The sequence below is a fragment of the Hermetia illucens genome, chromosome 1 (genome assembly GCF_905115235.1).
Source record: "Hermetia illucens chromosome 1, iHerIll2.2.curated.20191125, whole genome shotgun sequence".
Lineage (NCBI taxonomy): Eukaryota > Metazoa > Arthropoda > Insecta > Diptera > Stratiomyidae > Hermetia > Hermetia illucens.
The window spans coordinates 149376556-149388517 of NC_051849.1; the positions used below are offsets into that span (position 1 = coordinate 149376556).

General features: G+C 43.3%; 1 protein-coding gene across 1 annotated transcript in view; it reads right to left on the bottom strand.

The window, feature by feature from the left end:
- LOC119646448 (probable serine/threonine-protein kinase SIK1B) overlaps positions 1–10704 on the bottom strand; it is a 93654-nt gene extending 82950 nt beyond the window's left edge. The window contains exon 1 of the mRNA XM_038046900.1: positions 10461–10704. The gene's annotated coding sequence lies outside the window, so the exon portion shown is untranslated. The remainder of the gene's footprint in view (positions 1–10460) is intronic.
- Between the last annotated feature and the right edge of the window lie 1258 nt (positions 10705–11962).

The window sequence follows — 11962 nt, forward strand, 5'->3', positions numbered from 1 at the left end:
GAAGGACGACGCGGTTGAAATCAGCGAGGAGTTCAGCGGAGCATACGTCGTGGCAAAAAAGGAATTTGCTATCGCGTTAGTCGAGGCAGCGGAAGATGTAGCAGAACGAAATGATTTCCGAAGTGTGTACCGCATCACGAAAGAACTTCCATGTGGTCGCGAGCTCTCGATAATCTTGTGAAGGATGATAACGGTCGACTTCTAATCCACTATGACGAATAACTGAAGAGGTGAAAAGAACATTTCACCACGTTTCTTAACTTATCACATCCGGTGAGGTTCCTCCTCTTGTGGATGAAATGGTTAGTTCCCTTAACATGCACATACGGACTGTTCCTCCAATAGAAAAGAAGTCATTTCGACGATCAGTGCACTGAAGCGGAGTAAACCATACTTCCCGTGGAGTTATTTATCGTTGCTCTTATGGAAATCTTGGGAATCCGAGACCTTTTCCAAAGAGTGAAAGAGGGGATGATCGTTAACATTCCAAGGAAGGGTACTTTTTTTTTGAATGCAACAACTGGAGGGGTATTTGCTTGCTCTCTGTTGTCGCAAAGTAATGGCTAAAATAATCCTGGGACGTGTTCCCTTCTTTTCTCTCCAGATCCTCCTGCATTGACTACATCAACACCCTACGGATCATCTCAGAGCAGTGCGCGTAGTTGAGATATTCGGTGAATCTGCTCTTCATCGATTTTGAGAAAGCTTTCGATAGGATGAACAGGGAGTGTACCTGGAGTTCTTTATGTAATAAGAGTATTCTGGAAAAACTAACAGCTATTATCAGAGCGACATATGATGGCCTGATACGATTACAAACGAAGAACTTGGTGAACGCACAAGACTGACACTTGTACACACTGTGATCGGAAGACGAGAGTAGCAATGGATGTGTGAGACATTAAGGAGGGGCGACAATCGCATGGAATTAAAGATCCAATAATCTTCATCGACGCATTAGGCATGGAAGACGGATCGGACGCAGGCGTGTTCTTGATAAATCCGGTTAAGGAACCGAACGACGACTATATTCCAGGCGAAGATATATGCCATTTCATCGGCAGCAAAGGAATGCTTGCGACGAAAATAGCGGATTCGGCCCATTCGAATCTATTTCCAAGAGTAGGGCAGAATTATCAATACTAAACAACAACGACATATTAGGTCAAGTGGTGTGGAGTTACCATCAGTTGCTACTGAAACGTGGCCGACTAAATGATGTGGGTATCAGGGCTTGACAGGGCTCCAAGACATCCAGAGACAGGTTTTGGCATCCCGGCAATCATTGTGAACTCTACTCTGAAGGGTAGAATTGCAAGAATTTATGCAGTCCAAAGGAAAAATTTGCCGGCAAGCGGAAATCTTTGTGAAAGTGGGGCATGAAGACCATAATAGGGCTTTCAACGGGACACAGCTCGTTAAGCTATCATATGTAAAAATGGGGTGATGGTCTCTGCTGAGAAGGAGTTGGTCCTGCATTTCATATGCAGCTGACAGGGCCACTCAAATCTCAGACGAATTCACCTCGTCAATGTTTTTTTCAATGAAGAATCCGCGCACCCTCTACCTCTGGATAATGTTCTCAGATTACCAAAAGACAGCAAACGCAGTAGATGGGAGGCCATTGAATAGGCGATTTCCGGGGATGGTACAATGGAACTCATAAAAGGTCCATTCACCCTGCCCACTAAACCAAAGTAAAAATGAATAAAACGTAATAGATTCCTTTTTTCAGGAATCCTAATCAGACTAAGCTGGCATAGTTTACACCACGACCCAGCGACAAAATATCTGACATACATAACACCAAATCATATCAACAAGTGTTAATGCTTGTTCACGCACAACATCAATCAGCCTGAAAGGATTAATGCCGAAATAACGCCACTCTTTAGGAAGTTCTAATGGCACGCATTTCCTCGCTATTTAAAGTTTGTTACGCACCAAATTGAACTTACAAAATATCGCCCCAAAATGCCAACTTGTTATTTTCTATCGAATTACCTTTACACCGTATTAGCTCAGCAGTACCCTTACGAATCCTTCCAGCATCACTTTCAGGATATTTACCGCCCCATACTTGCCATGGAGCTGATAACATAGACCACTAGGATGTATTCTGGTTAGAATGGAGTAACCCATCGCCACCCTTTTCGCTATCGAACAAATTTAATTAACAAGAACGAATGAGGATAATGAGATTTTGTGTTTTGCTACGACTTGGGGTGTCTGTGCGTCTGCTACCATTGCCTCAAGATAGGTGAGAATAGCAATTTCGCAATCGAAAACAATCAATAAAGTTCATCAAACCTGGGACACGTGGGGAATTTTGTGGAAGATACGGCGAGTACCTACTCAAACGTTTTTTCGCTTGGATAAGAGATAATTCTGGGTAAATGTTTATTATCGTGTTCGATGGCGACGAGGATGCCATCTATTTCACCCTTGGATTTTGCCCAACTGGTATTAATTAGTTTTGGGTTTGAAAGTAAGGGCTGCTTGGGAGGGACGATTTATTTGTAGGAGGAGAGCTATGCATGTTTGTCTAGTATGTGGTACTATTGCGTGATAAACTCCTCATTTGGATAACAGTCTGGACGCCGATTGCATTAACTTCCAGATAAATTTCGGAGCCAGATTGATTGGCACCTAATCGTAAACAAATTGGGCATCTCGAAAGTCGCAAATGGATTTCGTGAAACGAAACGTAATTCAGTAAGACTGGATGCTCCTTGGTTAGGGAGCCGATAAGTAGAATCCAATGTTGATTATGTGAAAGTAATTAATTAGCAATCTTGGGATATATTACGGGTCAGGGCACTAGGCATAGCACTAGGCATGGTGTACAGAAATAAGACGATGAACGGTTCATGTCACATGTAGAGCAGACATAACAAACAGAAAGGAATTGAGGTCAAGTATAGTCTACTGTGTTGTTCAGTTTGGGTGTTCCATGGGAAACGAACATGTTGGCTTGCATCAGGACGAACTTACCATTTAGATACTCAGTTTCCGATTCGCCCAAGAACACATTAACGCTGTTCACGATTTTTAGGGGCTTCGCTCTGGAGGAATAAGTCTAATGTGTACAAGGGTGTGTTTCCCTCTCTTCTCACAGAGGGGTTGAATATGGAGGTATTTTCCCTTTTAATGCTGTAAATAAAAAGCTTGACACAAACAGAAGTTACATTATCATAGAACTGGAAGCTAAGGTTCGGAGCGATTCAGACTTACGACGTAAACCATGACATTGTAAAATGAATACGGATTTTAGAGCACTCTTCGAATAGGTCGATGACTTGGCGGGAGAGGAAATTACTGGATAGAGAGAGTAGTATTTTATTTTTCATCGAAAACTGGATTCAAGAGTGGAAAAGTGTCTGAAATGCGAAAATATGATTCTGCAACTTTAACCTACTAAAATTTTACTAATAGTAGTAGGATTTCCACTAAACTTTCCAGTATGTATATTCCACATTAAAACATATGTTACTGCAAAATTTCACCGATTAAGGATGAACTTCAGAGGGTTTGCAGTGAATTTTCGAATTATGATAATGTACTATAATTAATTGATAACGTAACGAAGACTATTGTGAGGCGTAGATATCATGTGTATGAACCACCATATTTTTTCAGATTTTTCGGTTAGGTAATTTCTGAGAACGGGTTCTTCAAATAATTGGCAACTTTAGGATTTACGCACTCCCTCCTTTGAACCAATTCGAGCAGTTGCATGAACACTCCAAAGAAGCGCGAAAATATTGCATATATGCAATGGTAAAAAGTAAGAGCGAGCACTTTAAGCAACTATATAAGCAAGCTAACACGGACTCCCGGGATAATGTCGAAAGTCAAAGAGAAAAGCGGAGATAGTGCGCCATGAGTTGGGGGCAGAAAGGAACACATGAAGACAAATTGTTCAAATAGATTGAAATCACACTTGGAAATCGTTAAGCAGTCTAGTGCAAATAGCACAGTGATGAAGAGGTCCTAGAAGGAGCGAAGATGGGTAAGCATCTGTCTTCGGACAGCAAGCAGCTTTCGGGTAAAACTCCTCCGGGCAAACCGTTTTTCGACAAGTCACAATCCACGGGCTGTGCTAAGGTTGATGGAAAAGAAACATCCGGGGCACCTACGGCTAAGAGCAAACCGAAGCGGCAGCCGTCTTCGGGCAATCGCAACCCTCCGGCACGAAATGCAGCAAAGAAGGCTCGACCGGCAACGAACAAGAATTCATTTGCAGCTATGGTTATCGAAGCCAGTGGATGGGTCTTCTATGATGACACCAATCCATCCGGTTACGTTACTGAGCAGTGTGAACAGCTTAGGAGGAAACTCTTGCTAGCTGTAAGAACAGCATCCTCGCAAAGCATTAAAATTCGCTGTGGCGATGTAGGTGTATACCGTAAAATGTTATGGCTAAACTTTCCTGATGAAAACACGAACGAGTGGCTCAGGTAGTACTGCTCCTCCCTCAACGATGTGTGGGAGTTTACGCGACCAACCCTGAAAAGGGACTCTGAAACTCTCTAAAACTGCTTCTTCCAGCTTCCAGAAAAGGAGCGTAATGGTGCCGAGGAATAACTTGGTGTCCAAAACAACCTCAACACCTCCACCTGGATGGATCCAGGTAGCAAAACAGGAGAGAGCTCATTGAGCGGGGACTTTCCTTACTATCGGCGTTCCTGAACAGGATATTAGAAGGTTCGAGTACAAACAAACCATAGAGGAGGACGTGTAGTCCACAACATCTTCATCTGAAGTATTAAAGAGGTGCCATATTTCTCAAATAAATTTGCAGCATTGTAAAGCGGTGACTGCATTTATCAGTCGCTGGTTGAATAACTGCAGGATATTTATATACCCAAACTTCTAACATGCTGACCTGTTGCATGCCAATGAAGGTAACAGACCTCGCTCCTACATGGTGATCTCAAAACACCTTCAGGTTAGTTTGGCTACCCATCTAATTGATGGCGACACCACCATGACCAAACTAAGCGTAAAAAGTCAACAGGGAGATAAGGAAATTTTATAATGCTTCGCATATTTCCCCTATACCGCAGAAGAAGCTACTAGTGGAACACTCATCAGAGCTATCCAATATGCCAAAAGTAAAGGCTTTTATGCTGTTCCAACATCATCGTAAGAGGAGGGAGACTATGAGAGAGGAACCGATCTGCGGATTCTAAGTTTGGGTAATGAATCCGCTTTCTTCAACGTGATCAGGCGGGAGGACATTGCCGCTCTTGTCAGAAATTGGAGAGTACCAAGTGATATCAATTCTCGGATGACAGGTGAATTGATTTAGTAATGGGCATGGCTCCAACTCTGGCTACTCAATATCGGAATCCACGGAACACAGTTAGGGCCTGAATGCCCTGGGTCTCCATATTCGGAATATATACCGTGCATGCCTAGCATACGCTTATATTCCAATTAACTGGCGTAATGCAAAAGTAATATTTATTCCCCAAACAGGGAAACCCACCTACATAGACGCAAAAAGCTTCAGTCCAATTTCTTGGAAAGACTACTAGATCAGTTTATAAGGGATACATACATTTCTAGGTGGCCACTTCACTGTAGACAACATACCTCCAGAAACGCGAACCACGGAGACAACACTCGATGAGCTAATGGCAAAAAACTGAGAAAACGATGTTCGAAAAACATCGAAAAGCCTTCAATTATGCCTCGTTCCTGGCAAGAAAGCATGGACTAGATCCGAAGATAATCAGTTGGATCTTTCATATGCTAGATTAGAAAAAGATCCACATATTGGTTGGACAAAAGTCTAGTCTATTGAGACAGGAGTTCTTAGGGATTACTCACAGGGAGGGGTTTTCTCTCTTCTGTTATAGTTTTTATTTATGGACGCCTTGCAGAAAGGCTTTTAGGATTATACCTTTAATATTCTCCGACCGATGGGTCATGGAAGAGGGATTGGGCGCAGGGATTTTCTCGGGAAATTCGATTATCGAGACGAAAATGGAGGGGCTACACCACACCGACAGTCGGGTGGCAATATTAGCACTAAACAGCAACGACATATCAACCAAGTTGGTATGGAGTCGTCGTCAGGTACAGCTGAAACTTGGCCGACTGAACGAATCATTCCTGAAGTGGGTGCCATGGCAATTAAATATCACTGGTAATGCGGAAGCTGACAGACTGGCTCTCCAAGGTCCTGGATCTAGAATGGTGGGGCAGAACCAGCTTTTGGCATCCGGCCGTCCACTGTCAAGTCCACTCTGAAGGGGAAGATTGCAAGGATTCACGCTGCCGAATGGAAAAAATCTGCCGGCAGGTGAAAACCTTGGTGAAAGAATCCGGGACCGCTAGAGCGACATTTTTGTTGTCCTTTAGGAAGTGGAACATGAAAACCCTAGTAGGCTTTTTAACGGGACACATAGATTACCGCATGGAAAAAAATTGGAGTGGTGGTTTCGGCTATATGTAGCTAATTTGAGGGGGAGGAAGAGATGGCCCCTGCCCCGTAGGTGAGGGGCCGTTCTCCGGGGGTAGTACAATGGGCCTAACAAAGATCTATTGGTGAAGCTACAGATGAAGAGAGCCTACGGCCATCAACCTAATGCAAGCAAGGACAGTATTGATCAAGAGTTAGCTAGCTAAAGGTAACTGAAATGAACTTCGTCAAACATGCAGAGATGGCGCGTGGGTTTTTCTGGCACATTTCCAACTATATATTTAATTACATGTCTCTTTTTAAGCTTACATCACCCCTATAACCCTTTCCACCTTATTACCCTATTTTTTTCTTCTTTTCGAAGGGGCTTTTCAAAGTGAGACGCCGTGACAAATGTCCGTGGCTGAGCCCGTAATTCAAACCCGGGGCTAATGTTCCAAAGTTAAGTTCCATGTTCCATTTTCCATTTTCCCGGCCTTGTCGAAAGGGGAGGTAAATTTATATATGCGGCATTTTTCTTTCTGAAGTTCTATGAGCTCAAAGCCACGCGCCGCGGTCATTGGAAGTGTCCAGAAGAAAATGCATTCCTTAATTCATAATGCGGGATTAAGTTATGAGTTATTGACTTAATTTGTCAATACGTCCGTAAATGGGATTAGTGCAATAACAAGCAAGAAACTTTTGCATAATTTGATGGATGTAGGCCTACATAAATATGGAATGAAGGAGAAAGTACATTACACGAAAGAATTAACATTTTCAAGTGCATTATTTCCGCATTTCCAAGCAATTACCAAGGAAAGGTTATGCCAAGAGCATTTCTGTGTAGTTTATGTGGGGTAATTCGATGACACTTTGGAGACGTCTATTACGCTTGGGTGGTACTCGTGCTTAGAGGGTGCCAGCTAAGTTTTATTATTATGAATGCAGTGGATTGTCCGGTGATTAGGGAGTAAACGGAACAGCAAGCAGAAGTAACCGCACTTCGCGCTGAGAACATCATAAGCATCAAACGGACCGCAGAGAGTTGAAGAGCGAAATAGGAAAAAGCGCATAGGGGAAGGTTCATCTGAAGGATAATTCATGTAGGTAGTCTACGGGGCTGAAAAAGAAGGCGAAAAAAGAGAAAAAGAAATTAGACCAGCTCAGGTCAAGGCGGGCGAATAAAGGAAAAGACGGGGAAATGAAGGAGGAAGGAAGGAAGGCAAGACCTTTGTCTAAGTCCTCAGTAAGATCTGTTAAAAGATAAAACTCAAAGAGAGTGGATCAATGGGGAAAACGAAGGGAGGTGGAGTTCATTGAATTAGGTCTCGGGGAGACTGACAAGGATACGTTGTGCAAGGTGATTAAAAGGTTACTGAGAGAGAAGGTTTTTTTTTCAAGAGCTTATGTGCTGTTTGGAAACCCAAGATTTTGACTGCCTTACAGCCCAAAATCGGAGAGTCGGTTAAGGATGAACGCCTAGAAACAATAAATAATAAGCACCATCTCTGCGAATTTTCAGTCAGGTAGGCCGCAAAGCAAATATTTTTGCCTCTGGCGAGAGCCTGGTCCGGTATTCAAGGGCGGAACTGGAAACAGCTAGGAGCTGCAACTAATCGCGAGTTGCTGACGCAGCTTGTTATGGAGTTAAAAGCTGTTCTAGAGGTAATCAACGCATCAAGGATCCACTCATATGGCATCATACACCGTTGAAATCCAGGCTCAGGACGCTATCTGACTTCTAGTTCAAGCCCAAGAACGAAGGGATAGCTTCGTTTGGATTTATTGTTTAGGGAGAACGTTTTTCAGCCTCTGTTAAATAATGAATGCTAGGTTGATGCTCTGGAGAACGTCGCTTTAAATCAGGCATGTCTGACTCCATTGAGATATGCATACAGCAATTAACCTCGAGAACGAGGCTTGTGGTTCTGAATACCGGATTCACGCTAACGTTCTGGCATTTAAATTGCGAGGGAAGCATTCCCTCGGGGCGTCGCGAATGAGAACGTGCCGCGCTGGGCTTTACTTCGGGAGGTAACACTGTCATAAATTCAGTTATAAATGTGACAGCGACAGCCTTGGGGTTTTCATGCTCCGAAGGACCATTGGTGGATGATGGAAGCTGATGACCTGCAGCATCTGCCGCTATAACGTTCTGCAACGCAAAGTTTGCTGCTCCCAGGAGCTACTTAACGCAGCATATGAGCATCCGTAGGGACTTGATTATAAATTAGTCGCTTTAAAGAAACCCTATTCATTTAATACCGACCAGGCGGACCGTATTGTTCGGACATTTTTCTCTACTTAGCGCGGAGGACGTGGAAGATTGTCCACTTTTCGTCTCTGGAAGAGTTGGAACAGGCAGTCATCTCTATAAGAAAAGACTTGAGGACTTGACGGCATCTCGGCAAAGGTATATAAACTTGTGCTTGCCGACCACTTTGTAAGGTTGACACGACAGGGATATTTCTCGAAAAGCTCGTCAGAGCTAGAGACTTATCCTCATGGAAGTTCGGTTTTAGAGCTAGTAGATCCACAGTGGATGATGTCATGCAAGCGGTGGAGGCACGCAGTTGTCGAACTTGACGGGTGCTCCTTATAATGCATAGACATGCCTTCAATTCCGTAACATGGAAAGTCATTCTATGCATACTAGACAATACTTTGTACATGCCGAGCTATCTCGAACGGATATCGAGGGATTATCTGAGAAACCGATCCCTGCTCTATGAGTCGCTATACGGTCAGAAGAGGATACAGGCCACGTCGGAGGTGGCGCAGGAATCCATCCTAGGGGCGGATCTCTGGAACGCTTCCTACGCTAGTCTGCTAAGACTCAACATGCCAGAAGAGTCACGCCTGGTCGCTTATGTGGATAATCTTGCGGCATTTGTTACCGTACGCACAGTTGAACAGGCGTAAAGCACAGTTGGGATGTTGATGCGACGAGTAATCGGATGGATGACTGCTCATGGTTTCAAGTGGTCATCCTGCTTACAAAGAAAATCCTAACCCTGTATTCTATAACGAACAACGAGGTAATAATTGAATCAAAACGAACGGTTAGGCACTTTAGACTGACATTCGACTCAAAGATAAGCATTTTCGAGTAAATCACTCTGTCAGCTCTGTTTTGTGGTGCGGAGGTATGGGCTGATGCTCGTAAATCCCCCTGTGCAGATAAAGAGACGGGCTGCTTTGTCTGTGCCGTTTGTCGACCGCACTGTCTCTGAACTGGCGTTACGGAGATTGTGGAAGTGATTCTCGTTGCCTTTCTTGTCAAATAGCGTAAGCCATATATAAGCGCAAGGGAGAAGAACTAAAGAAGGTGGTTATTCGTGAAGAGTGGGCGTGGATTTTGGACGATGTCGATCACAGTTATTTTTTGTGGAAGGTAGGATGGCAGTCGCAAAAATCTTTTTTAAACACAGTTCAATCCAGGCAACATTTTCGGGGAGATGCTGAAGAGCGCTGACACATGGAGCCGGATTGTGCATTACGTTCGGGTTTTCCGGGTGGCACGGGTTCTTTGAAGTAACAGTTCCCTCCCTCCTCTTCCTTTGGTGAAAGGGCAAGCGGTTCCAGACTAGCTCTCTGACGATGGATGCGGGAGTCTAGCGCCCTGTAGACGCATTCACCTACCCTATCCTACCCTTCATATAAAGTAACCTAGTATTTAATGTTGTGTCCTCGTCCTTGAATAAGCAGCATATGCATAAAAGGTCAGCCAATAGATATGTAATACTCCCAAGTGGTGCACATTGAGCTACTTCTACATATAGGCTTAACCATTACACCACAGAATCTTCGACAGTTTCCCGAAATTGTGCCCATTATTGAACTCACCACATATGCATATAACGTATTTTATATATAACATACTCTGGTATCACTTCAAGGGCAGAATTGTTTATCTGAGACATAACGACTCCAAATAAGCATATGTATATACAACATGTACAAATGATACTTCAGAAGCAGCACCATATTTACCTACTTCGGTCTATTATCACAACATGTTTGCGCTTCAATTATTCCAACTTACCTCGTGAGCACATCTTGGATCTGTTTGCAATGATTTTGTCAAACGCTGATATGGAGGAGTGGAGGGAGAGGGTGGCGTCTCGTCGTATTCACTGTTGGTATCCACGACTGCAATTTTTCTCCAAACCGACTCTTGAATTATTCCAGATGCTCGTGTCGCGATTATTTGTTCACACGTATCTTTTCCCAGGACATTAATTTGCGGTCGTCTACTTGGAGGCGCCAGGCAAAGCACGAAGGAGTACCTACAACGGAAACAGATAAATTTATAAAGGATTCGCTGGAGTGGAATTAAGGAATGTTTTGAATATCGAACATGTTCTTTTATTTAATGGTACTTTGAGATACTGAAGTTCGCGAGGAGCATTCCATGTAGGCAATTAATCATTGAAGTGTATGAAAGCGTAATGAACCTGAGGGTTGTAAAGATGAACTGCGATACCATCAAAAGTCCCCGCAGCACGAACACCAAAACTTGAGAACCTTCAATATATTAGCATTGTACCCGAGGATGGAGCCATAAATAAGGGGGTGCACATCGATATTCCGCCCCAAAACCTTGCACTTTACTCGGCTTACGAGGAACCTTCTGCCATAAAATTGATTTTACCGCTTGCCTCAACGTGGAAAACGTTGACTGAATATGTTGTTCGCCTCCACACAGGTCGTTATCATCGCTAGTCAGTGTTCTTCATCTAAACGCGGCCTGGCCTCCCGGAAAAGAGGAAAATCCAGGGTATTTCCCACGGTGGAGTACATAACATAATTTTGTATGCAAAGTTTTTCGCCCCACATACATCCACTAGTCGTGGGCTCACCGGGAGTTCGTGACTCTTTGACATTTTTTTTAAAGAAAAATTTTCCCGGAACTTTATCATAAGTTTTATTTAAATTTTCCACTAGGTTAGTGTTCCGTTGAGTTTCAGCCAAGGGATTTCCACACGGGCAGTGGGTCTGCGTCCTGCAAGCAGCCTGGGGGATGAGGATGAAAGTTCACTAAGCGCCGAGTTAGTACTTAAAAGTTGGGTCTCAAAAGCGTCGGTGTTTAGGGAAAATGATTTATGTTTTTGAATTTTAATGAATATCAATGTGTTTTGCTGGGATTAAGTGGTTTTCTAATTGTTTAGGATTTATGTCGTTGATAACGTCGTTGGAGTCGAGTCATTTGTTTTATGTTGTGGTTGGGTGGAAGTAAGTGGTTCGCTATTGAAAAAGGATGTCTTAGCAGAAGCTTCGTGAATAATAAATTGCAGGCGATACATTACAAACTTAAGGAACTGAAGAGAGTCTTCTTTCAGATAGATTAGGTTTCCAAAGTTTTGTTTATATCGGGTTTACTGCTCCAATGACAGGAGATCGTTTTACATCTCAACGGCATAAACAATTAATACCCCGCGGAGAAGTGGGAACATTTTTGAAGCAAGTAAACAATGGAGTATCTCATCTTCGCTCTTTAAACATTACATAATTCTAGTCATGTTATATTTCGTCATCATCAACTTG